Raw genomic sequence first — 25980 nt, forward strand, 5'->3', positions numbered from 1 at the left:
CAGGGAGGCTCAAGATCCGGCCTCCAGCTGGCCAGAGAGCGCCAACGGAAGCCACGACGTCGGGAACCGCCGAGGCCGCCGTCCTCGGGAGGCTCGTCCTTCACTTCTGAGGCAACCCCCACCCTTCCATCTCATAGCTAGTCAAAGACAAAACCTATGCATATATCTTTTCCTTCACTTTGTCATTCACTTCATTATTTCTCATATTTTCTTCTATCTCTTCTACTTGTGAAGCTTTTAGATCATTTTGGTTGATGCCATCTCTCCTACATATGGACCTACATACCTCAAGTCTTGCTTGCATACCACACTTAACCTTTAATCTCAAATAATCTTATGAAAGGGAAATGGCCTTAAACTAATTTCTTATATTGATTTTGGTGCTTGATGACCATCACAACCATTCGGACTAACTAGTCTGCCTAGTCTTTGATTCACAGGTTCATAAGTTCAATAGTTTAGTTTCTATGTTCGAATCAACCCAGATCCAACCAAATACAGGTAAAACATGGAATAGTTGAAATAGCAATAGTTCCTCTCTTTGGATGTTCTAAATACTCTGAGGAACCTAATCAATACATCTAGAGAGGTTGGAAAGCTCGGAATCAACAATTCACCATTTTTTAGCTAGTTTGAGCAAAATAAGAAATATGAGTTAGAGTATTAAAATATCCAAGATTCATGACTTAGACTAGTTGGAAAGCCACTAGATCTATTTGTCTAAGTCATAGGATCTCTCTCAAAGTTCAGCCAAAGCAACTTGGAGAAGATAGTTCAAAGATCAATGACAGGTCAGAAACTCAAGTTCTAAAATCGCCAAGTGCGGACCGTCCGACCCCTTCTCGTGGACCGTGCGACTATAATTTGTGGACTATCCGCCTTTGTTGATTTGCTTCAGCCCAATGGTGACAAATTGAGCAAAAAGATTTTTAGAGCTGGCGCGAACCGTCCAGGACCGAGGGCAGACTGTCCGAGAGTCGTCACTGAGGGAAGACAACCGTTGATGTACCCGTTGGGTTGTCAGACATAACCGTTGTAATGTCAGATCCGACCGTTGGAGGGTCGTGGACCGTCCGGGCTCTAGCCGTGGACCGTCCGCTAATGCAGATTTGGCAGATCCGCCATAACGGCTATATGGATGGTTGAGGGCTATAAAAGCCACCCAACCAGCCCATTCATATGATTCATTGATCCATATCATACACAAGAGTTGGGTATTCACTCCTATCTACTAGAGCAACACTTCTATACACATCAAAGCCTCACAAGTGCCACAAAAGAGAGATCAAGCAAGAAAGAGCTACTCGTGTGTGTTTAGCGATAGTGCCTTATGAGAATCATTTAGAGAAAGTGTGTGCTACCTCTTGTGATCATTTGAGCGTGGAGTATTGACTCCCATTGTTATGTAAAGCTAGCAAGAGGCCCTTATCTTTGTGGTTGGCCTTGCAGAGACTTTGGTCTTTTGTTGACAAAGAAGAAGGAACACTCGTCGGTCTTGGTGACAGATGGAGAGAGAGGGAAATGGTTGAAAAAGACCTGTCCTTTGTGGATTCCTCAGTGGGGATTAGGTTCTTGGTGAACTGAACCTTGGCAAAACAAATCACCTGTGTCACTTGTGTTTATTGCATGTGATTTGTTTGTCTTCTCCCTCTCTAAGTTCTCTTGCACTATTCTTTGTTGATATTACTTTGTGTTGCTTCAAGTTAAGTTCTCATATATAGAAGCAACGCCTTGCAAGAAAGGACTTGTGTTGTTTCTCTTCTTAACTAAGGCCTCTTACTTTATTCTACATAGATATTTACTTGTGTTGCTTTGTGTTAATTTCACATTCTTTGAAAGCAAAACTTTTGCAAGCAAAGGACTTAGTTTTATAGTTCGATAATTGTTCATCTTGTTGTAACCGCTAATCGAGGGATCAAGTTTTGTGTTAAAGTTGTAAATTTTAGGTTTCGCCTATTCACCCCCTCTAGGCGACTATCAATTGGTATCGGAGCTAGGCGCTTCATTTAGAGTTTAACTACTCAAAGTGATGGCTTGAAGAAAATCCCAAAAGAACAAGAAGACAACACCGAAGGAGAATAAGGAGGTAACTCTTGAAATATTATTTTCCGATCGTTCTAATTACGCTTCTTTGTCTACTAGGTGCTTGAGCGGGTTAATTCAATTCTTATTAACTCAAGCTATCAATCTTACAATGTTTTATATATCTAAGATTGACCCAAAGTTATTTTGAATTATTATATCTAAAACTCATATCATCTCGAGAAAGATATTGATGTTGTAGGGAATAAAGGATTATCCTGTGTGGAAAATCAAGAAAAGCCTACAACATGGAGGAAAGCTAAAGGATGGTAACACTTATGTCTTTAAGTGCAAGTGTCTTCAATTATCATTTCTCTTGTGTCTTGTGTAGTCACATAGAAAAAGGAAGCACTTAAGATTGTTTTTAAATTATGTCACCATTCTTTGGAGAAAGTTCCTCTCATATGGTAGATTGCATATTCATCATTTCTATATTATGACAATCTACATGCTTTAAATGGTTTTAAGTACCTCAGGGCATGTTTTACATTAATTATCCTATTGTTGCCATGTTCTAGACATAGAGAGAAATATTCCAAGTTCTTAAAACAATAAGGTGTCATATAAGGAATTCAAATCCTTAGGACACTTATAAAAGGGAAGTTCTCTTTGACTAGAATCGTGAGACTAATGCTTTTGTCTAAATGACTTAGGTAGTCTCACATAAAGAGAATGAGTTTCTCTATGGAATGTGTAATCTAACTGAGAGCACCTAAAGGGGGGTGAATAGGTGATCCTGTAGAATTCAACACTAAATTCCAACAAACTTGATTATAAAGATATTAGTGCGAGTTAATCAAGTTAATGAGGCGAGCTCTTGCGAACACAAACAATCAAGAGAGATCAACACAAGACACGCGATATTATCCCGTGGTTCGGCCAAGTAATACTTGCCTACTTCCACGTTATGGCGTCCCAATGGACAAGGGTTGCACTCAACCCCTTTCAAGTGATCCTATGATCAACTTGAATACCACGGCTTTTCCTTTAGATAATTATTCCCGTTTGTGAGGAATCTCCACAAGATTGGAGTCCCTCGCCCTTACAACAAAGATCACAATGAAAGCACGGAGTAAGGTTGGGATGAGCAACACACACAAGACACAAATCACAACACACCCACGCACACAAGAGAAGAATTAAGCTCAAATGATGACATAGGGAGTCCATGACTCGAATAGAGCTCAAATCTCTAACACAATGAACCAAATGCGCGAGAACAGAGTCTGGATGCCTTAGGATGCTTAGTGAATACTTGGGTGACTCCTCCATGCGCCTAGGGGTCCCTTTTATAGCCCCAAGGCAGCTAGGAGCAGTTAGAGACCAATCAAGGAAGGCCAAACTTGCCTTCTGTCGGGTGGTGCACCGGACAGTCCGGTGCACCACCGGACAGTCACTGTAGCTGTCCGGTGCGCGATCTCCTTCCTTTTTGGCGCATCCGACCGTTGGTCCTCGGAGGCAGTTGGCGCACCGGACACTGTCCGGTGCACACCGGACAATCCGGTGCCCACTACCGGCCGTTGCTACGTGCCACGCGTCGCCCGCGGATTGCGCGGCCGACCGTTGCGCTGGCGACCGTTGGCTCACCGGACAGTCTGGTGCACCACCGGACAGTCTGGTGAATTATAGTCGTACGCCGCTGAACTTTTCCCGAGAGCGGCCGTTTCACCGGAGACAGCCTGGCGCACCAAACACTGTCCGGTGCACCACCGGACAGTCCGGTGTGCCAGACTGAGCTGAGATTTGGCTGCACGAAGCCAAGTCCTTTTCTAATTCTTTTCTCCCTGTTTCTAGCACTTAGAAAAAATACGTTAGTTCTCAAAACAATGTATTAAGTCTAGAAACGTACCTTGTTACATGATTTGCACTTCTTGCTAGTTTGGCACATAACAACTCAAAGATTATGTGTTGGGCACTTAATCACCAAAACATTATAGAAATGGCCCAAAGGCACATTTCCCTTTCAATCTCCCCCTTTTTGGTTATTTATGCCAACACATCAAAAAGCAACCAAAATAAGTGCAATATCAATGCAAATGAGGACCAAATTGTTTTTTACTCTAATTTGGCATATTTGGATCATTCTTTGCCACCACTTGGTTTGTTTTTGCAAATCAAATTCATTTTCCTATCTCTAAGTCAAACACACTTGTTTGGGCACAAAGAGAGATAATGCAAGAGTGAAATTGACCAAGTGCCAAAAACTCCCCCTTTTCAAAATTCTCCCCCACAAGAGACCAAATTTTGTAATAAGAGTATTTTGAATAAATCAAAAGTTCTAACTCTATTATTTTCAAAATTCACAAGTGGTAGCTGATCCATTTGCTTTGGCCTTAATTTCTCCCCCTTTGGCATTAAGCACCAAAACAAGATTATTTTTGGCCCTTTAACCCCATTGCCTCACCAAAGATGTCAATTCAGAGCAAAAAGGCAATAACAACATAAGTATGAACTTGGAAGTGAGTACACTAATACCAGAGTGTAGTGGAAGTCTTTGCATGGTCCAAGTTCACCTTTCCCTTTCAATTCACCTTTGAGACTAAATCAAGTATACTCAAACACACAGGTTAGTCTCAAAGGGTCAAGTTGTAGCACATCTCCCCCTAAATATGTGCATCATTCACACATGGACTTGTGAGGTCCGGGGAACCCTTGCACAACTTGAGCACCATAAATAAGCAACAAATCATATAAATGCATAAAGTAACATGATCAAAGGCATAGAACACATGTATGCTATAGATCAATCCAAGTTACGCGAATCTAAGACATTTAGCTCACTACGCAGCCTGTAAAAGGTTTTCTCATCCAATGGCTTGGTAAAGATATCGGCTACCTGGTTCTCGGTGCTAATATGGAACACCTCGATATCTCCCTTTTGCTGGTGGTCTCTCAGAAAGTGATGCCGGATGTCTATGTGCTTAGTGCGGCTGTGTTCAACAGGATTATCCACCATGCGGATTGCACTCTCATTGTCACATAGGAGTGGGACTTTGCTCAGATTGTAGCCAAAGTCAAGGAGGGTTTGCCTCATCCAAAGTAGTTGCGTGCAACACTGTCCTGCAGCAACATACTCGGCCTCAGCGGTGGATAGGGCAACGGAGGTTTGTTTCTTTGAACTCCAAGACACCAGGGACCTTCCTAGGAATTGGCACGTCCCTGATGTACTCTTCCTATCAACCTTGCATCCAGCATAATCAGAGTCTGAATATCCAATCAAGTCAAAGGTACCCCTTTGGATACCAGATCCCGAAGCAAGGCGTAGCAACTAAATACCTAAGAATTCGCTTAACGGCCACAAGGTGACATTCCCTAGGGTCGGATTGAAATCTAGCACACATGCATACACTAAGCATAATGTCTGGTCTACTAGCACATAAATAAAGTAATGGCCCTATCATAGACCGGTATGCCTTTTGATCAATGGACTTACCTCCTTTGTTGAGATCGACATGTCCGTCGGTTCCCATCGGTGTCTTCGCGGGCTTGGCGTCCTTCATCCCAAACCTCTTGAGAAGATCTTGAGTGTACTTCGTTTGGGAGAGGAATGTGCCGTCCTTGAGTTGCTTCACTTGGAACCCAAGGAAGTAGGTCAACTCGCCCATCATCGACATCTCGAACTTTTGTGTCATCACCCTGTCGTCCTCAAAGCTAGGGGGTTGTTCCATGTATACCTCCTCCTTGATTGGCCCGTTGAGGAAAGCGCTCTTCACATCCATTTGAAACAACCTGAAAGAGTGGTGAGCGGCATAGGCTAATAATATTCGAATAGACTCTAGCCTAGCCACAGGGGCAAAAGTCTCCTCGAAATCCAAACCTGTGACTTGGGCATAACCTTTTGCCACAAGTCGAGCCTTGTTTCTTGTCACCACCCCGTGCTCGTCTTGCTTGTTGCGGAACACCCACTTGGTTCCCACAACATTTTTCTTGGGACGTGGCACCAGGCTCGGAACTTCATTCCTCTTGAAGTTATTGAGCTCTTCCTGCATGGCCAACACCCAGTCCGGATCCTGCAAAGCCTCTTCTACCCTGAAAGGCTCAATAGAGGAGACAAACGAGTAATGCTCACAAAAATTAGCTAAACGTGAGCGAGTTGTTACTCCCTTGCTTATGTCACCCAGAATCTGATCGACGGGGTGATTTCTTTGGATCATCGCTCGGACTTGAGTTGGAGGGGCCAGTGGTGCTTCTTCCTCCATAACTTGTTCTTCTTGTGCTCCCCCTTGATCACGCGCCTCTTCTTGATGAACTTGTCCATCATCTTGAGTTGGGGGATACACCACTGTAGAGGAAGATGGCTGATCTTGCTCTTGTTGTTCCTGTGGTCGCACATCACCTATCGCCATCGTGCGCATTGCGGCCGTCAGAACATCATCTTCATCTATATCATCAAGATCAACTTGCTCTCTTGGAGAGCCATTAGTCTCATCAAATACAACGTCGCTAGAGACTTCAACCAAACCAGATGATTTGTTGAAGACCCTATACGCCTTTGTACTTGAGTCATACCCTAGTAAAAACCCTTCTACAGCTTTGGCAGCAAATTTATAATGTCTACCTTTCTTCACCAAAATGTAGCATTTGCTCCCAAATACACGAAAGTAAGAAACGTTGGGTTTGTTACTGGTAAGGAGTTCATACGAGGTCTTCTTGAGAAGGCGATGTAGGTAGAGCCGGTTTATGACGTGGCAAGCTGTATTCACAGCTTCTGACCAAAACCGCTCAGGCGTCTTGAACTCTCCAAGCATCGTCCTTGTAACACCTCAGGTGTTACCATGGCTAGGGCACATCTATGCACTAATGACTATGATCACATGTGGAAGAAACTTAAGGAGCAAAGTGTAAGAGCCTTGGAGGCTAGGTTTTAACCAAGAGATGTGAATGACCACAAGCATTACCCTAGTTGTGTGCAATTATCACTTTGGACAAGGGGGGAGTAAACCCTAGACCTCTCTTGAACCCTATCTCCTAAGCACCTTGGTTAAAGGGGAGAGTTTAAGAAAAGGTGCAAGTCATGACCAAACCTTTGGCACAAAGTTAAGTAACTTATTAACCTACAATTATAGAGAGGAAACATTGCTAAAAGACCCCTTAAGACACCCCAAATCCATTCCTTAAGTAGAGAAAGAGCTAGAGCTATCTAATTCTCTCTAAGTCAAAATCTATACCTAATCTAAAGATCCACCGTGTTCACCGTGAAGATGACACCAAAACCACCTAAGTTCTATACCAAAAATGTGGCATACCACCTAGGGCACCCCTGGAAAAAGTTGAGCCCGAGACCTTGACGTTTGACATGGCTTGGCATCACTTTTGTCGCGCAGCGGGCAGGGGGACAAGCCAGATTTGGCGTCCGCATATCTTCTGACCTAGGGCTTATCTTCCCTTGGAACTCACATATGAGAGATAGCCATAGGTGCCAGGAAGAGGTCTACGCCGGATTTTTGCCAAGATTCGCACGTTTGCGATCTCAGCAGGCGTTTGAACACGGGCAGATGAACACTTCCACGTGTTCGACGCGTTCTGCGCGCGCCAGAGCACGCCCGCGCCCGACCTTGCGTGCCCCGCGTCGCGCCAAAGGCCAGCCGACACCATGGCCCGCGCCCGCGCCTATATAACGCCCAGTGACCTTAACCGTACCCTTCCGCGCACGCTCAACCTCACCGGAGCTCAAACTCACCGGCGTTTGCCCGTGCACGGCGTGTCCGCGGCCACCCGAGCACCTGCCGCCGTAGACCGGCCAACCAAGCCTTTCCCAACCCCGTCCGACCCTCGGAGAGGACTAAGCACACCTCGGTGAAGCTCCCCGAGCGAGGAATCGAAGTCTGCTTCGCCGGAGAGGCTAGTCCACGGCCGCCGGACTCCCTCCGACCGCCGGCGAGCGTAGACCGGGTAAGCCACTGCGCCATTTTTCGATTCAATGCACAGATAGCCTCTACATCACCCCGTGAAGCTCACCGGGCCATTGGATTGAACTAGATCGCCGTGATTTGGCCGGCACACCCGCCGCCGACGAGGACACCCGCCTGCGCACGTGGACCGAGCGATTCCGACCATCCCCGCCGTCGAGCCGTACATCGTTGTGACCGCCAGAGCCTCCCCGAGCCAACCCCGCCCCTCGCTGGACCTCTCTCGCCGCCGGTAAGCCGCACCGCCCTTTTCTTTCCCGCGGGTACTGTTTACATTAGGGGAAGGACCTCGGGGAAGAAGAAAGAAAGGTCAGGGGGATTTTTGAACTGTCAGTGACTCAGGGGAATAGTGGCGCAGGGGTAGATTTGAGTGGGTTGATTTGGATTAAACCCAGGGTCCTCGGCGCAAAGTAGTTTTCGAGAAAACCTTTATTAAATCTGATTTAAATTTTGAACAGAACTTGAATAATTCATAACTTCTGTTTTATTCATCCAAATTTAGTCAAACCAATTTTGTCAGACTTTAAATAATGTAAACTTCTTAGGAAAAATATAAAACCCTTATGTACTACATAAAACTTTAGGGTTCTGATTTAATTATTGTTTTGACCAAAAGCTAAATAATAGGAATAAAAATAGTTGCACAATTTGACTAAGGTTAGGAAAATTTGGAGAAGTTTATGTCCACCTACTGACCTGTTTAAAAATGCTAAACCTCTCTGTCCACCCCATTAAGTTAGTTTTTGCCATTTATTTTACAATATGCTTAAGGTTAAGAAAATAGAAAAGGTGATTTAAATAATGAACCAGGGGGCACCCCTATTTTTGTTAGGGTACTTATTCAGTGTAGTTCACTAGAAAAATCTATTATACTCTGGTTTAGTATAAAATAAATAGGATACCATTTATTTTGAGAAAACAAGGAAAACTTAGAAAAACCCTACAAAAATAACTCCAAGGTGAAAACACCCCAACCCTTGGGATAGTTAATGTTTTGTTATTAAGAACTTAGGAAAAATATGAAATATGCTGTTTGACATTTTTCAAATAACAATGTAGTAGAAAGTGTCTTTTTGGCATTAAAATTTAGAAAATCATAACTAAATAACCATCCCTTAGCTTTCTGTGATCTTTGGCACAGAAGCCTATTATTACTGTTAGATGCCAACAAAAATAACCCTTAGGACAGAACCTACCCCTAATCAAGAGTTGTAGTGCAAAGTGACCCATTTACACAACTTTTGTTATTTTTGTCTAGAGCATAGCCTTTTTTTTATTTGAACCTCAAAATCCTAGGACAGGCTATATTGACCAAGGGCAACCCACTGTAATTTTTACAGAATTTTTGGAAAAAGTTAAACCACTGTTATAATTCAAACCTACACTAGAATCCATAAATAGAAAATAAAGAAAGGGAAAATGAATAATGGAAATCAGTGTCATCATAAAACCTTTTGTAAATTGTCCACTGAAATACATAAAGGAAATACCAAATCCACTATGCTTAACAAAACCTAAACCTAGAAGTGATAAGCATAAACCACTAAAAGCCACGTATGACCAAGAAACCCTAAGTTACTCATTAAACTTAGTTTTTCTTCTTTTAGCATAATGTTATTAAATCCTGCATAACCATGACATACATATTCATTGCATTTCGATAGACTGTATCCTTGCTGACGGAGAGTACGTCCTCGTGCCGGAGCAAGGAGCTGCTCAGGAGGTAGCCCCAGATCCAGCACCCGAGCCTGCACCAGAGGATCTGCCTGCCACAGCCTTGGAAGGCAAGCCCCGGTTTTATGCATAACCTGTTATTTATGCTATTTTAATATACTTAATGATTGTAGGATTGATTGTGCACTTAAGTGTAGGAGTTGTTTGAAACCCTAGTTGCATGATCTCAGGAATCCCATTGAGATGAATACTAGTATGCTAAGTCGAGTAGCTGCTTTATTCATTAGGATCTCGGTAGAAGTCGAGTGATTTTTCTAGCACTCGCGCGAGGTCAGGAAATTGGTTGTATCCACTTTCTTCTCATAATGATGCTGGGTTGTGGACAACAATCCATGGTGGTTGGTTGTCCACGGGATGAAAATTGGATTAAGGATTAAGGTGTGGTACTGTGTGTCAAGCGTTTGAACGTACTAAACACATACCGAGAAATATAGTAAATCGGTAAGCCTAGTACCTGAGTGAACCTGCCCGCAGATTGCCCTCCTCACGTGACCTGAGACGTGGTCTCCCATTCCGGTTATGGTGGGTACAAGTGCGGTCACTGCACGACGGTAGTCGGGGTCAGTGAGGCATTGTACGCCAAGGCGGTGAGCCCCTTTCTGTTGCCAGGGAATCGATGGGGACGGTTGATGTGTGTGGGGACGGAGTGCCTTGCCACGTCGTGTGTTTAGGTTTACCTTGCAAGGTTTAAAAACTCGATTCGAATCGTCTGCTTCTCGCAGCTAATGAGACTGCTTGATCCATGCTGCTACATTGATTAATAAGTGGAAATGAGGTGACTGGCAAAATGATGTTGATTGATAAAATGTTTGATACCATGTATGAATAGCTAGGTACACATCTAGTTAAAAGGATCATACTAAAACTTGAAAAGCTAAAACTTGATTTTAGACTCAGCTAGTGCTTTTGGCAAACCAAACCCCACAGCCAAACAGCTACATGTCTAGAGGTAGAGGAGTAGACTCCTCACACCGGGTAAGTCTAGCTGAGTATTAGTATACTCAGCCTTGCTTGTGGCATAATTTTACAGGTTCTCTGGAGGACATGGTTGCGGGAATGACTTGGCCGTCCATCTTGCCACCGGGTTGGACTGTCGAGTGGGACCCTACCTTGGCTGAGGAGGAGCATGAGGAGTGATGGGACAGGCTTGCCCATCTCTCTGTTTATTTACTGTTAGTTTTATTCCGCTGCACTCCGAACAATGATGACTACTTTTGCAAAACTCCGATGGTGATGTAATAATTTAATACTCTTACATGCATGGTTTTGTGCTTTATTGTATTTGCTCTGTGACTCACCGTCGAGTGAGATTGTGGTACTTGATCCTGTCAGTGGCCGTGTCGGACTAGATCCGAGGGATTGACGGGTTATTCCCATTTAAGTGTGGTCTAGCCTCTAAGGCGGGGCTTAGGCACTTAAGTTGGAATAATTTGGGCAGTTCCGCCACAGCTGGTATCGGAGCTTGTACCACCACAGAGGAATCAATAAAATATAATACCATCCTTTTCCGAAGTAAAACTTGATAGAAACAAATGATGGATAGATCGTAGGACGATCAGGATAGACCTAGGACGTGAAGCCTTAGTATGATAGAGGGGTAGTTAGGTGGCTAAGTGATTAGGCCCTACAGGCTACTATAAGGGATGGGAGTCCTTCCCTATTCCCTTTACATTGCTGTGAGGTCGTTCAGGACGAGCATGCATGCATTCTTAAATTAAACAAATGGAAAATTTAGTAAGGACTTAAATTCCAAATGATGACCAACTAAGTCCCCCAGTACCATTTTTTTTAATTAGAGAGAAGCTGAGTCTTATTTTCTTGTTCTTTTTATAATTATTTTCTTTTACTTACGCTTAACCGTACACAGATGACTTCCCACGGATCCTCAGACGACGGGAATGCACTGTCCCACACTGACGGGCTTGCACGAGAGGGCTTTCCCCGCATTTTGTGGGAGGTACTTCAGGGGGCCGGATACATGACACCTCCTCAGTACGCGGTGCAACAGTTCGAGAAGCACCGAGTGCCCCGCTGTAGGGTGAGGATGACCCTGGGGCCTCATCCCCTACAGCCAGGCTGGCGTTCACTGGACTCTGAGTCCTTTGGATACCAGGCTGAGGACACGATCGAGGCGATTGCTCTGCACGGGTTGACCACGTTCTATGGATTCCACCCCTTGGAGCTGTCTACCCACCCCATTGGCTTGTTCCCCGCGGAAAGGGAAGACGACCCAATGTGGAAGGATCGGGTGGAGCATGCCAAGGATATCTGGGCTATCTACCCAGGTCAGACTGCTCACTTGACAGTACGGTGCATGAATGCCCTGTACCGTTTGCAAGTGATGCGTGGTGAGGCAATGTCTCATCTGATGGCACTATTGGAGGCAACAAAGATCACCTTGGACAACAGAGAAGAGCTTGTGGTTGATTTGTCCACTGAGATGGTGGAAAAGGACTTGCAGGTGGAGCAGCTATCCAATGAGATCCAAGAGCTGGAGGAATTAGTGGGTACCAGGGAGAACACCATCGAGGTTCTCGAGGATCAGCTCATTAACACCCAACAGCAGCTTGCCGAGGCTAATGAGCACCTGGATATGCATCACCAGGAGATCCAGGACATGGAGGCCAACGAGGACGTCGACATTGAGGGAGGAGAGGAGCCTGCCTCCAGCTTGGACACTGCTGGCTCAGGGAGACCACCTTCCCCCAAGTCAAGTGTTGCCTCGTTCGCTCACTAGGTATCAGGAGTAGGGTTAGAAGTCAGTGATGGTACGACTCCTCCCAGCTAGCTTAGCTTTTGCACCCTCGGGGTACTAGGCTAGTTAGAGTTGAGTCTTTTGGACCGTTGATGTAATCATGTTAAACTCTTTTGGAAGCATGGTTGATGGATGATGTTAGTTTTAAATTTGGAAGAGAAAGTTTATGACTTTTGAGATCTTTTATGTTTATGTCGGAATCTATCAATTCACCTTTTTAACTCTTTCGCTGAGATTAAACCTTAAACTTGAAGATGTGTTATTGAGAGTGCATGTGATTTTTCAGATGGCTGGGAGAGCGCGTCGTGGCCAGAATGAGCGCGTTCCTCCACCGCCGCCACCGCCTCCCACTCTGCAGGAGCTAATGGCTCAGCAGAATGAGATCTTGAGGCAGCTAGCTCAGCGTCAGCCACCACCTCAGCACTATGGTGGTGGAGATCATCAGCGTCACCCCGCGGCAGCTACCTACCAGGAGTTCCTCAGTACCCAGCCTCCTTTGTTCACCAGGGTAGAGGACCCACTTGATGCAGATGTGTGGTTGAGAGTAGTGGAATCCAAATTCCCGCTACTCCATGGAGTTTGCTCAGAGGTCACAAAAGTCAGGTTCGCCACCCAGCAGCTTCGCGGACCCGCAAGGACTTGGTGGGACCATTTTCTTGCCATGCAGCCAGATGACCGAGAGGTAGAATGGAGAGAGTTCAAGGCAGCTTTCAGAGGACACCACATACCAGCCGAGATTATGGACCGAAAGCTCAACGAGTTTCTGGCACTCACTCAGGGCAACAAGACAGTGTTGCAGTATGCTCAGGTGTTTAATGACCTGTGCCAGTATGTTGGGTATCATGCAGATACGGACGAGAAGAAGAGAGACAGGTTCAGGAGGGGGCTCAACACTAAGCTCCATGACCGTCTCAACACCGTCAGGGCCAACAGCTACAATGAGTTGGTCAACATGGCCATCTCCCAGGAGGACTGTATCACAGCTCGTCAGGCAGAAAAGAAGAGGAAGACCCCGTGGCAGGACCCTCAGCTCAGCCACAGCGCTTCAGGATTGTGTCTGACACTCATAGCAGGGGACCTCAGCAGCAGCAAGGGCGATGGGTGATCCGACCACAGCAGCAGCAACAGCAGGCACCCAACCGCACCTAGTTTCCAGCTCAGAGGAACAATCAGCAGCAGCAGTATCGCCAGGCAAATGACAACAGGTGTTTCACATGCGGCAACACCGGACATTATGCCAAGAATTGCCCCAGGAACCAACAGAGGCAGGGGCAGAATGTGAATCAGAATCAAGGCAAGAGACAGAAGGTGCAAGTGAGGCAGGGCAGGCTGAACTTCACCACCATGGCTGATATTCCAGAGGGGGCACCCGTCATGACTGGTATCTTTACAGTTTTGAATTATCCTGCTATTATTCTTTTTGATTCTGGTGCATCGCATAGTTTTATCAGTGCCAAATTTAGTGCCAAGTGCCAGTTGCCCTTTCACCACACCGATGGGGGCATTACAATTTCAACACCAGGAGGCAGGGTTGCCACCTATCAAATCAACAGGCAAGTGCCTATAAAATTTGGTAGTCTTGTGATTAGAACCACCCTTCTCATCTTAGGATTGGATAGCGTGGATATTATATTGGGAGCTGACTGGTTGACCAGGCATCAGGCAGTATTGGATATTGCAGCCAGGGCCATTGAAATTCATTCCCCTGTTTATGGCGAGACTGTTTTATATTTGCCCGACAAGGGATGCGCCCGTTCTTGTGCCTTCGTTATGATAGAATCCCCAGTGGAAAAGATCCCAGTGGTCTGTGACTACCCGGATGTTTTTCCGGATGAATTGCCAGGGATGCCACCTGACCGAGACATCGAGTTCGCCATCGAATTGCAACCCGGGACTGCTCCTATCTCCAAGAGACCTTATAGGATGCCTCCCGCAGAATTGGCAGAACTGAAAAAGCAATTGCAAGAGTTGTTGGACAAGGGGTTTATTCGCCCAAGTACTTTGCCTTGGGGATGTCCTGCTTTATTCGTAAAGAAAAAGGATGAAAGTTTGAGAATGTGTGTTGATTACCGCCCTCTCAATGCGGTGACCATCAAGAACAAATACCCACTGCTCCGCATTGATGTATTGTTTGATCAGTTGGTGGGAGCCAAGGTCTTCTCCAAAATAGACCTTCTCTCGGGTTACCATCAGATCAAGATCCGTGCCAGTGATATTCCCAAGACGACTTTCTCTACCAGATATGGGCTCTATGAATTTTTGGTGATGTCTTTTGGGCTGACCAATGCCCCAGCTTATTTTATGTACCTGATGAACTCAGTATTCATGCCAGAGTTGGACAAATTCGTGGTCGTTTTCATTGATGATATTCTGGTCTATTCCAAGAATGAAGCCGAGCACACCAAACATTTGCATACTTTACTTCAGAGACTGCGTGACCATCAGTTGTATGCTAAATTGTCTAAATGTGAATTCTAGCTGAAGGAGATTAAATTCTTGGGTCATACAATTTCTCAGGATGGGATATTAGTTGTCCTGAGAAGGTACAAGAGGTAATGGATTGGAAACCCCCGACTACAGTGAGGCAGGTTCGGAGTTTTCTGGGATTATCAGGGTATTATCGACGATTTATTCCGGATTTCTCCAGGATTGCCAAGCCAATGACTGAACTATTGAAGAAGGGAGTCAAGTATGATTGGAGCCAAAAGTGCGAAGATGCTTTTCATACACTAAGGCAGCATTTGACCACAGCCCCAGTGCTGGCTCAACCTGACAACACCAAGCCCTTTGAAGTTTATTGTGATGCTTCTGGCACTGGTTTGGGATGTGTCTTAATGCAAGATAACAGAGTAATTGCTTATGCCTCCCGAGCACTCAGACCCCATGAGCAGAACTACCCTACACATGATCTGGAGTTAGCAGCTGTGGTTCATGCTCTCAAAATATGGAGACACTACTTGATGGGAGCTCACTGTAACATTTACACGGATCACAAGAGCCTCAAATACATTTTCACTCAGGCAGATTTGAACATGAGGCAGAGGAGATGGTTGGAATTAATCAAGGACTATGATTTGGAAGTACATTACCACCCGGGCAAAGCCAATGTTGTGGCAGATGCCTTGAGCAGAAAGACCCAGTGCAATTGTATGAGCATGGATGCAAGAGTTACCACCCTGTGTGATGAGTTGTGCAAGCTGAACCTGGAAGTTGTTTCTTCAGGTGCCTTAAGTTATATCTTGGTAGAGCCCACATTGCAAGAGCAAATAGTCAGGGCACAGATTGAGGATAAGGGTGTTCAGGTTATCAAAGACATGATCAAGCAGAAGGCAGAAAAATACAAGTGCTTCCGTCAGGACAGCAAGGGAATTTTATGGTTTGGAGATCGATTGGTTGTTCCCAAGGACCCTGAACTCAGAAAGAGGATATTGGATGAAGCTCACCTTTCCAAATTCTCCATGCACCATGGTAGCAACAAGATGTATCATGATCTCAGATCCTTATACTGGTGGACCAGGATGAAGAGGGAAATTGCCAAGTACATATCCGAGTGTGACACCTGCCAAAGGATTAAACCCAGTCATTTGAAGGCAGCAGGCCTGTTGCAACCCCTTCCCATACCATCTTGGAAATGGGAGAACATTTGCATGGACTTTATCGTGGGATTGCCCAATACCTCCAGGCACCATGATTCCATTTGGGTTATTGTGGACAGGTTGACCAAGACCGCTCATTTCTTACCAGTACACACCACCCACAGGACAGAGAAGTATGCAGAAATCTACATTGACCAGATAGTTCGTCTACATGGAATACCAAGGACTATAGTCTCAGACAGAGGAGCACCATTTGTGGCACGATTCTGGGAACAATGGCAGGAATCACTTGGGACCCATGTCATACGAAGCTCAGCATACCATCCCCAAACAGATGGCCAGACAGAAAGGGTAAACCAGATTTTGGAAGACATGTTGAGGGCATGTGTACTGCACTACGGAAAAGATTGGGACAAGTGTCTTTCTTTGGCAGAGTTTTCTTATAATAACAGCTACCAGTCCAGTCTAAAGATGGCACCTTTTGAAGCTTTATATGGGAGAAGATGTAGAACCCCGCTGAATTGGTCTCAAGCAGGACAGAGGGAAATATTTGGGCCAGATTTGGTACTTGAAGCAGAGGCAAAGGTCAGAGTCATCAAGAAGAACTTAGAAGCTGCTCAGGCCAGGCAAAAGAGCTATCATGACAAGAGGCGGAAGCCTCTGCAGTTTGAAGTGGGGGACCATGTTTATCTTAAGGTGTCACCCACCAGGGGTGTCTAGAGATTCGAGATCAAGGGCAAGTTAGCTCCTCGTTACATTGGACCCTACGAGATCAAGGAAGCTTGTGGACCCGTAGCCTATCAATTGAAGTTGCCACCCAGCATGTCAGCTGTTCATGATGTGTTCCATGTATCTCAGCTGCGGAAATGTGTTCGCCTACCCACTGAAGTGCTACCTGAACCGGACACTGAGATAGAACCAGACTTGTCCTATCAAGAGTACCCCATCAAGGTATTGGATCAGAAGGAGAGATCAACACGGGCAAGGTCAATCCGAATGTATAAGGGTCAGTGGAGTCACCATTCAGCAGAAGAAGCTACATGGGAGACTGAGGATTTTCTACGCTCTCGCTTCCCTGACTTTCTGCCCAAAGGAGTCGGTACGTAATCCAAAACCCCACCCCCACCTGCCCTTTGAATACAACTATAAGAAAAACTTAGATAACAAGGATAGTCTAAGTTGTGGATTTAACTTAAAAAGGACTTCCTTCTGAAGTTGCAAAGAGAATGACATTCGAAGAGCAGTTAACAAGAGAAACTTGAGTAAAAGAAAGAGTAGCACACCAACGCGCTTTCATGGCACCCCTCTAGAGGACTCTCCCTAAAATCTCGGGACGAGATTCCTTTAAGGGGGGAGGGCTGTAACACCTCAGGTGTTACCATGGCTAGGGCACATCTATGCACTAATGACTATGATCACATGTGGAAGAAACTTAAGGAGCAAAGTGTAAGAGCCTTGGAGGCTAGGTTTTAACCAAGAGATGTGAACGACCACAAGCATTACCCTAGTTGTGTGCAATTATCACTTTGGACAAGGGGGGAGTAAACCCTAGACCTCTCTTGAACCCTATCTCCTAAGCACCTTGGTTAAAGGGGAGAGTTTAAGCAAAGGTGCAAGTCATGACCAAACCTTTGGCACAAAGTTAAGTAACTTATTAACCTACAATTATAGAGAGGAAACATTGCTAAAAGACCCCTTAAGACACCCCAAATCCATTCCTTAAGTAGAGAAAGAGCTAGAGCTCTCTAATTCTCTCTAAGTCAAAATCTATACCTAATCTAAAGATCCACCGTGTTCACCGTGAATATGGCACCAAAACCACCTAAGTTCTATACCAAAAATGTGGCATACCACCTAGGGCACCCCCTGGAAAAAGTTGAGCCCGAAACCTTGACGTTTGACATGGCTTGGCATAACTTTTGTCGCGCAGCGGGAAGGGGGACAAGCCAGATTTGGCGTCCACATATCTTCTGACCTAGGGCTTATCTTCCCTTGGAACTCACATATGAGAGATAGCCATAGGTGCCAAGAAGAGGTCTGCGTCGGATTTTTGCCAAGATTCACACGTTTGCGATCTCAGCAGGTGTTTGAACACGGGCAGATGAACACTTACACGTGTTCGACGCGTTCTGCGCGCGCCAGAGCACGCCTGCGCCCGACCTTGCGTGCCCCGCGTCGCGCCAAAGGCCAGCCGACGCCATGGCCCGCGCCCGCGCCTATATAACGCCCAGTGACCTTAACCGTACCCTTCCGTGCACGCTCAACCTCACCGGAGCTCAAACTCACCGGCGTTTGCCCGTGCACGGCGTGTCCGCGGCCACCCGAGCCCCTGCCGCCGTAGACCGGCCAACCAACCCTTTCCCAACCCCGTCTGACCCTCGGAGAGGACTAAGCACACCTCGGTGAAGCTCCCCGAGCGAGGAATCGAAGTCTGCTTCGCCGGAGAGGCTAGTCCACGGTTGCCGGACTCCCTCCGACCACCGACGAGCGTAGACCGGGTAAGCCACTGCGCCATTTTTCGATTCAAAGCACAAATAGCCTCTACATCACCCCGTGAAGCTCACCGGGCCATTGGATTGAACTAGATCGCCGTGATTTGGCCGGCACACCCGCCGCCGACGAGGACACCCGCCTGCGCACGTGGACCGAGCAATTCCGGCCATCCCCGCTGTCGAGCCGTACATCATTGTGACCACCAGAGCCTCCCCGAGCCAACCCCGCCCCTCGCTGGACCTCTCTCACCGCCGGTAAGCCGCGCCGCCCTTTTCTTTCCCGCGGGTACTGTTTACATTAGGGGAAGGACCTCGGGGAAGAAGAAAGAAAGGTCAGGGGGATTTTTGAACTGTTAGTGACTCAGGGGAATAGTGGCACAGGGGTAGATTTGAGTGGGTTGATTTGGATTAAACCCAGGGTCCTCGGCGCAAAGTAGTTTTCCAGGAAACCTTTATTAAATCTGATTTAAATTTTGAACAGAACTTGAATAATTCATAACTTCTGTTTTATTCATCCAAATTTAATCAAACAAATTTTGTCAGACTTTAAATAATGTAAACTGATTAGGAAAAATATAAAACCCTTATGTACTACAGAAAACTTTAGGGTTCTGATTTAATTATTGTTTTGACCAAAAGCTAAATAATAGGAATAAAAATAGTTGCACTATTTGACAAAGGTTAGGAAAATTTGGAGAAGTTTATGTCCACCTACTGACCTGTTTAAAAATGCTAAACCTCTCTGTCCACCCCATTAAGTTAGTTTTTGCCATTTATTTTACAATATGCTTAAGGTTAAGAAAAATAGAAAAGGTGATTTAAATAATGAACCAGGGGGCACCCCTATTTTTGTTAGGGTACTTATTCAGTGTAGTTCACTAGAAAAATCTATTATACTCTGGTTTAGTATAAAATAAATAGGATACCTTTTATTTTGAGAAAACAAGGAAAACTTAGAAAAACCCTACAAAAATAACCCCAAGGTGAAAACACCCCAACCGTTAGGATAGTTAATGTTTTGTTATTAAGAACTTAGGAAAAATATGAAATCTGCTGTTTGACATTTTTCAAATAACAATGTAGTAGAAAGTGCCTTTTTGGCATTAAAATTTAGAAAATCATAACTAAATAACCATCCCTTAGCTTTCTGTGATCTTTGGCACAGAAGCCTATTATTATTGTTAGATGCCAACAAAAATAACCCTTAGGACAGAACCCACCCCTAATCAAGAGTTGTAGTGCAAAGTGGCCCATTTACACAACTTTTGTTATTTTTGTCTTGAGCATAGCCTTTTTTTTATTTGAACCTCAAAATCCTAGGACATGCTATATTGACCAAGGGCAACCCACTGTAATTTTTACAGAATTTTTGGAAAAAGTTAAACCACTGTTATAATTCAAACCTACACTAGAATCCATAAATAGAAAATAAAGAAAGGGAAAATGAATAATGGAAATCAGTGTCATCATAAAACCTTTTGTAAATTGTCCACTGAAATACATAAAGGAAATACCAAATCCACTATGCTTAACAAAACCTAAACCTAGAAGTGATAAGCATAAACCACTAAAAGCCACGTATGACCAAGAAACCCTAAGTTACTCATTAAACTTAGTTTTTCTTCTTTTAGCATAATGTTATTAAATCCTGCATAATCATGACATACATATTCATTGCATTTCGATAGACTGTAACCTTGCTGACGGAGAGTACGTCCTCGTGCCGGAGCAAGGAGCTGCTCAGGAGGTAGCCCCAGATCCAGCACCCGAGCCTGCACGAGAGGATCTGCCTGCCACAGCCTTGGAAGGCAAGCCCCGGTTTTATGCATAACCTGTTATTTATGCTATTTTAATATACTTAATGATTGTAGGATTGATTGTGCACTTAAGTGTAGGAGTTGTTTGAAACCCTAGTTGCATGATCTCAGGAATCCCATTGAGATGAATACTAGTATGCTAAGTCGAGTAGCTGCTTTATTCATTAGGATCTCGGTAGAAGTCGAGTGATTTTTCTAGCACTCGCGCGAGGTCAGGAAATTGGTTGTATCCACTTTCTTCTCATAATGATGCTGGGTTGTGGACAACAATCCATGGGGGTTGGTTGTCCACGGGATGAAAATTGGATTAAGGATTAAGGTGTGGTACCGTGTGTCAAGTGTTTGAACGTACTAAACACATACTGAGAAATATGGTAAATCGGTAAGCCTAGTACCTGAGTGAACCTACCCGCAGATTGCCCTCCTCACGCGACCTGAGACGTGGTCTCCCATTCTGGTTATGGTGGGTACAAGTGCGGTCACTGCACGACGGCAGTCGGGTCAGTGAGGCATGTACGCCAAGGCGGTGAGCCCCTTTCTGTTGCCAGGGAATCGATGGGGACAGTTGATGTGTGTGGGGACGGAGTGCCTCGCCACGTCGTGTGTTTAGGTTTACCTTGCAAGGTTTAAAAACTCGATTCGAATCGTCTGCTTCTCGCAGCTAATGAGACTGCTTGATCCATGCTGCTACATTGAGTAATAAGTGGAAATGAGGTGACTGGCAAAATGATGTTGATTGATAAAATGTTTTATACCATGTATGAATATCTAGGTACACATCTAGTTAAAAGGATCATACTAAAACTTGAAAAGCTAAAACTTGATTTTAGACTCAGCTAGTGCTTTTGGCAAACCAAACCCCACAGCCAAATAGCTGCATGTCTAGAGGTAGAGGAGTAGACTCCTCACACCGGGTAAGTCTAGCTGAGTATTAGTATACTCAGCCTTGCTTGTGGCATAATTTTACAGGTTCTCTGGAGGACATGGTTGCGGGAGTGACTTGGCCGTCCATCTTGCCACCGGGTTGGACTGTCGAGTGGGACCCTACCTCGGCTGAGGAGGAGCATGAGGAGTGATGGGACAGGCTTCCCCATCTCTCTGTTTATTTACCATTAGTTTTATTCCGCTGCACTTCGAACAATGATGACTACTTTTGCAAAACTCCGATGGTGATGTAATAATTTAATACTCTTACATGCATGGTTTTGTGCTTTATTGTATTTGCTCTGTGACTCACTGTTGAGTGAGATTGTGGTACTTGATCCTGTCAGTGGCCGTGTCGGACTAGATCCGAGGGATTGACGGGTTATTCCCATTTAAGTGTGGTCTAGCCTCTAAGGCGGGGCTTAGGCACTTAAGTTGGAATAATTTGGGCAGTTCCGCCACAGTCCTCACCATGTCGATAAGCGTCTTGTTCTTCCTCTCCACCACACCGTTTTGCTGTGGTGTGTAGGGAGCGGAGAACTCGTGCTTGACGACTTCTTCCTCAAGATACTCCTCCACTTGCAGGTTCTTGAACTCGGACCCATTGTCGCTCCTTATCTTTTACACTTTTAGCTCAAATTCGTTTTGAGCCCTTCTTAGAAAGCGCTTTAGAGTCCCTTGGGTTTCTGATTTATCCTGCAAGAAGAACACCCAAGTGAAGCGGGAAAAGTCATCAACAATTACAAGACCATACTTACTTCCCCCGATGCTAAGATAGGCGACGGGTCCGAAGAGGTCCATGTGAAGAAGCTCCAACGGTCTTGATGTTGTCATCACATTCTTGCTGTGATGAGTGCTTCCCACCTGTTTCCCTGCCTGACAAGCTGCACAAGGTCTATCTTTTTCGAAACATACATTGGTTAGTCCTAACACATGTTCTCCCTTTAGAAGTTTATGAAGGTTCTTCATCCCAACATGTGCTAGACGGTGATGCTACAGCCAGCCCATACTAGTCTTAGCTATTAAGCATGCATCTAGATCGGCCTCCTCTTTCGAAAAATCAACTAAGTAGAGTTTGCCGTCTAGTACACCCTTAAACGCTAATGAACCATCACTCCTAAAGACAGATACATCTATATTGGTAAATACACAATTATAACCCATGTTACATAATTGACTCACAGACAATAAGTTGTACCCGAGTGATTCAACTAAGAACACATTGGATATAGAATGCTCGGATGAAATGGCTATCTTTCCCAATCCTTTAACCTTGCCTTGGTTCCCATCTCCAAAGATGATCGAATCCTGGGAATCCTTGTTCTTGATGTAGGAGGTGAACATCTTCTTCTCCCCCGTCATGTGGTTTGTGCATCTGCTGTCGATAATCTAGCTTGAGCCCTCGGATGCATAAACCTGCAAGGCAATTTACACTTGGGTTTTAGGTACCCAACTGTTGTTGGGTCCTACAAGTTTAGTCACAATAACTTTTGGAACCCAAATGCAAGTTTTGTCTCCCTTGCATTTGGATCCCATCTTTCTAGCAACTACTTTTTCATTCTTACATAAAAGCGCAAATGAAGTATTGCAAGCATGGTAAATGGTAGAAGGTTCATTACACATTCTCCTAGCCACATGAGGCACAACATTACTTCTCCTAGGTCTACTTCTACCATGCACAAAAGTAGAGCTAGAGGCAAACATAGCATGTGAATTAAAGGCATCATGATCATAACTCCTATTGTAATGAGGATTTCTAGAAAATTTTCTATCATAAATGTAGGCATGACACTTTTGAGAACTACTAGCCATAGGAGCCTTCCCTTTCTCCTTGTTGGGAATGGAAGCCCTTTGGCTTGTTAAGTTCTTGGCTTCCTTTCGAAAACCAAGCCCATCCTTAATTGAGGGGTGTCTACCAACAGTGTAGGCATCCCTAGCAAACTTTAGTTGATCAAAATTAATTTTGCAAGTCTTAAGTTGAGCATTAAGACTTGCCACCTCATCATTTAATTTGGTGATAGAAATAAGGTGTTCATCACAAGCATCAATATCAAAATCCTTACATCTATCACAAATAACAACATGCTCTTCACAAGAACTAGATTTATTAACTCCTTCTAGCTTAGTAGTTAATTCATCATTTAAACTCTTTAAACTAGATATAGTTTCATGGCAAGCAGATAACTCAGAAGATAACATTTCATTTCTCTTAGTTTCTAGAGCAAGAGATTTTTGAACACTAACAAATTTATCATGCTCTTCATACAAAATATCCTCTTGCTTTTCTAACAATCTATCCTTTTCATTTAAAGCATCAATTAATTCATTGATTTTATCTACTTTAGCTCTATCTAAACCTTTAAATAAAGCAGTATAATCTACTTCATCATCACTAGAATCATCATCGCTAGAAGTAGTGTACTTAGGGGTATCTCAAACACTTACCTTCTTCTCCTTGGCCATGAGGCAAGTGTGGCATTCGTTGGGGAAGAGAGAAGACTTGTTGAAGGCCGAGGCAGCGAGTCCTTCGTCGTCGGAGTCAGAAGAGGAGCAGTCTGAGTCCCATTCCTTTCCAAGGTACGCCTCGCCCTTTGCCTTCTTGTAGCTCTTCTTTTTCTCCTTCTTCCCGCTCTTTTCTTGTCCCTGGTCACTATCATTATCGGGACAATTTGCAATAAAGTGACTAGTCTTACCACATTTGAAGCAGGAGCGCTTTCCCCTTGTTTTGTTCTTGTTGGGATACTCCTTTCGTCCTTTAAGTGCAGTCTTGAAGCGCTTTATGATAAGCGCCATCTCATCTTCGTTGAGGCCGGCAACCTCCACTTGAGCTACCTTTCTTGGTAGCGCCTCCTTGCTGCTTGTTGCCTTGAGAGCAATGGGCTGCGGCTCATAGACAGGCAGTGGGTCGTTCAAGGCGTCATCTACATACCTTGCCTCTTTAACCATCATGCACCCACTTACAAATTTTCCGAGTATCTCCTCGGGTGTCATCTTTGTATACCTAGGATTTTCACGGATAAGATTCACAAGATGGGGGTCGATAACTGTAAAGGACCTGAGCATTAGCCGGACGACATCGTGGTCCGTCCATCTTGTGCTTCCATAGCTTCTAATCTTGTTAACCAGGGTCTTGAGCCTGTTGTATGTTTGTGTTGGCTCCTCTCCCCTGATCATCGTGAACCTTCCCAGCTCGCCTTCCACCAACTCCATTTTGGTGATCATGGTTGCGTCGTTTCCCAAATGAGATATCTTGAGGGTGTCCCAGATATGCTTGGCATTGTCCAGGCCGCTCACCTTGTTGTACTCATCCCTGCACAAGGATGCTAGCAAAACAGTGTTAGCTTGTGCATTATTATGAATTTGTTCATTTATCATCACAGGGTTATTCGTACTGTGACACCCCAGTGTCACCTAGGGTTTCTTCCTTGAGCTAACCCAAACTATTATCACATGTAAAACTAATGAAGGGATGAACATCAAAGATTAAGAACAAAGCTTCATAATGAGTCTTCTCAAACTCTCCTTAATCTTGTCGTGAACCTTAAGGAAGGAAAACTCTCAAACCCTAATAAATCCTAAGTGAACAAATTAAGCATAAAGGGTAATTGGGAGAAATCTTGGGGGGGGGAATACAAATTTTGGTAAATACCAAATTACAAAGTTTTAGTTCACCAAATAACCAACAAATCATAGTAAGAAAGTTTGGCCATTTGGTTTTTCCAAAATCCCCAAATCAGCCCTTGAACCAAGGTCCCATGGGGAATTTCAGAATTCAGAATTCTGAATTTCAAACCCCTTTCCAAAGATCAATTGCGCTCTCTGTTTTTCAAAACTCAAAGCCAAGAAGTCCAAATATCAAAGTTGTGCCAAATTCTCTTGAACACGCTCTGGAAAAATTTGAACTCAAACCAAATTCATTTGGCACGGTTTTGGCACAGTTTGACCTCGGGACCATGCATTTTGACACTGGCACCTTGGTGATGCTACAACTCCCTATCCCTAGCCTAAAACCGCGCGACGTCCATACACAAAAGACAAAGCAATGTCAGGGGAACAAATCCTTCACAGTGATCTTGCCCAAATTCACGAAGATTTGCGCCCAATCAGCGTTAGAACTTGGGCAGAGGCAACAGTTCCACGTGTTCGACCATGGCTGACACCCCCGGTTCACGCCCGTTCGCGCACCCGCGCTCCCCAGTGCACGCCCGCGCGCGCTCGCCGTTCCACGGCCGCCCGTGCGCCGCGCCGTGCCTATAAAGCAGCCCCGAGCCTCGACCATACCTCCCTGCGCGCTCACAAGTCCTGCCCGAGCCAAAGATCACCGGAATTCGCCCCGAGCACGCCGCGCCACCGCCCGCCAAGCTTTCCGAGCCTTGGCCCCCGTGGCCAGCTCCCTCCAGTCGTGTCCAAGCTGCGCCAACCACTCGGTTAGCTTCACCATTAGCCCGTGAAGCTTTCCAAGTCCTCGGACCCGGCAGAACTTCACCGGAAGTCCAAGATCGTCCTCGCCGGACTTCGGTCGCCCGTCGCCGCGCATGGACCGAGCATTCTGGTAAGCCATTTTCAAATTCCTTGCACCCACGTCTTCCCTAGCACCCAGTGAAGCTCTCTGACCCGTTTGATTGAACTATTGCGTCGTGAGTAGGCCGGATTCCTCGCCGACGACGAGCA

The sequence above is a fragment of the Zea mays genome, chromosome 2 (genome assembly GCF_902167145.1).
Source record: "Zea mays cultivar B73 chromosome 2, Zm-B73-REFERENCE-NAM-5.0, whole genome shotgun sequence".
In the NCBI taxonomy this organism is placed as follows: Eukaryota; Viridiplantae; Streptophyta; class Magnoliopsida; order Poales; family Poaceae; genus Zea; species Zea mays.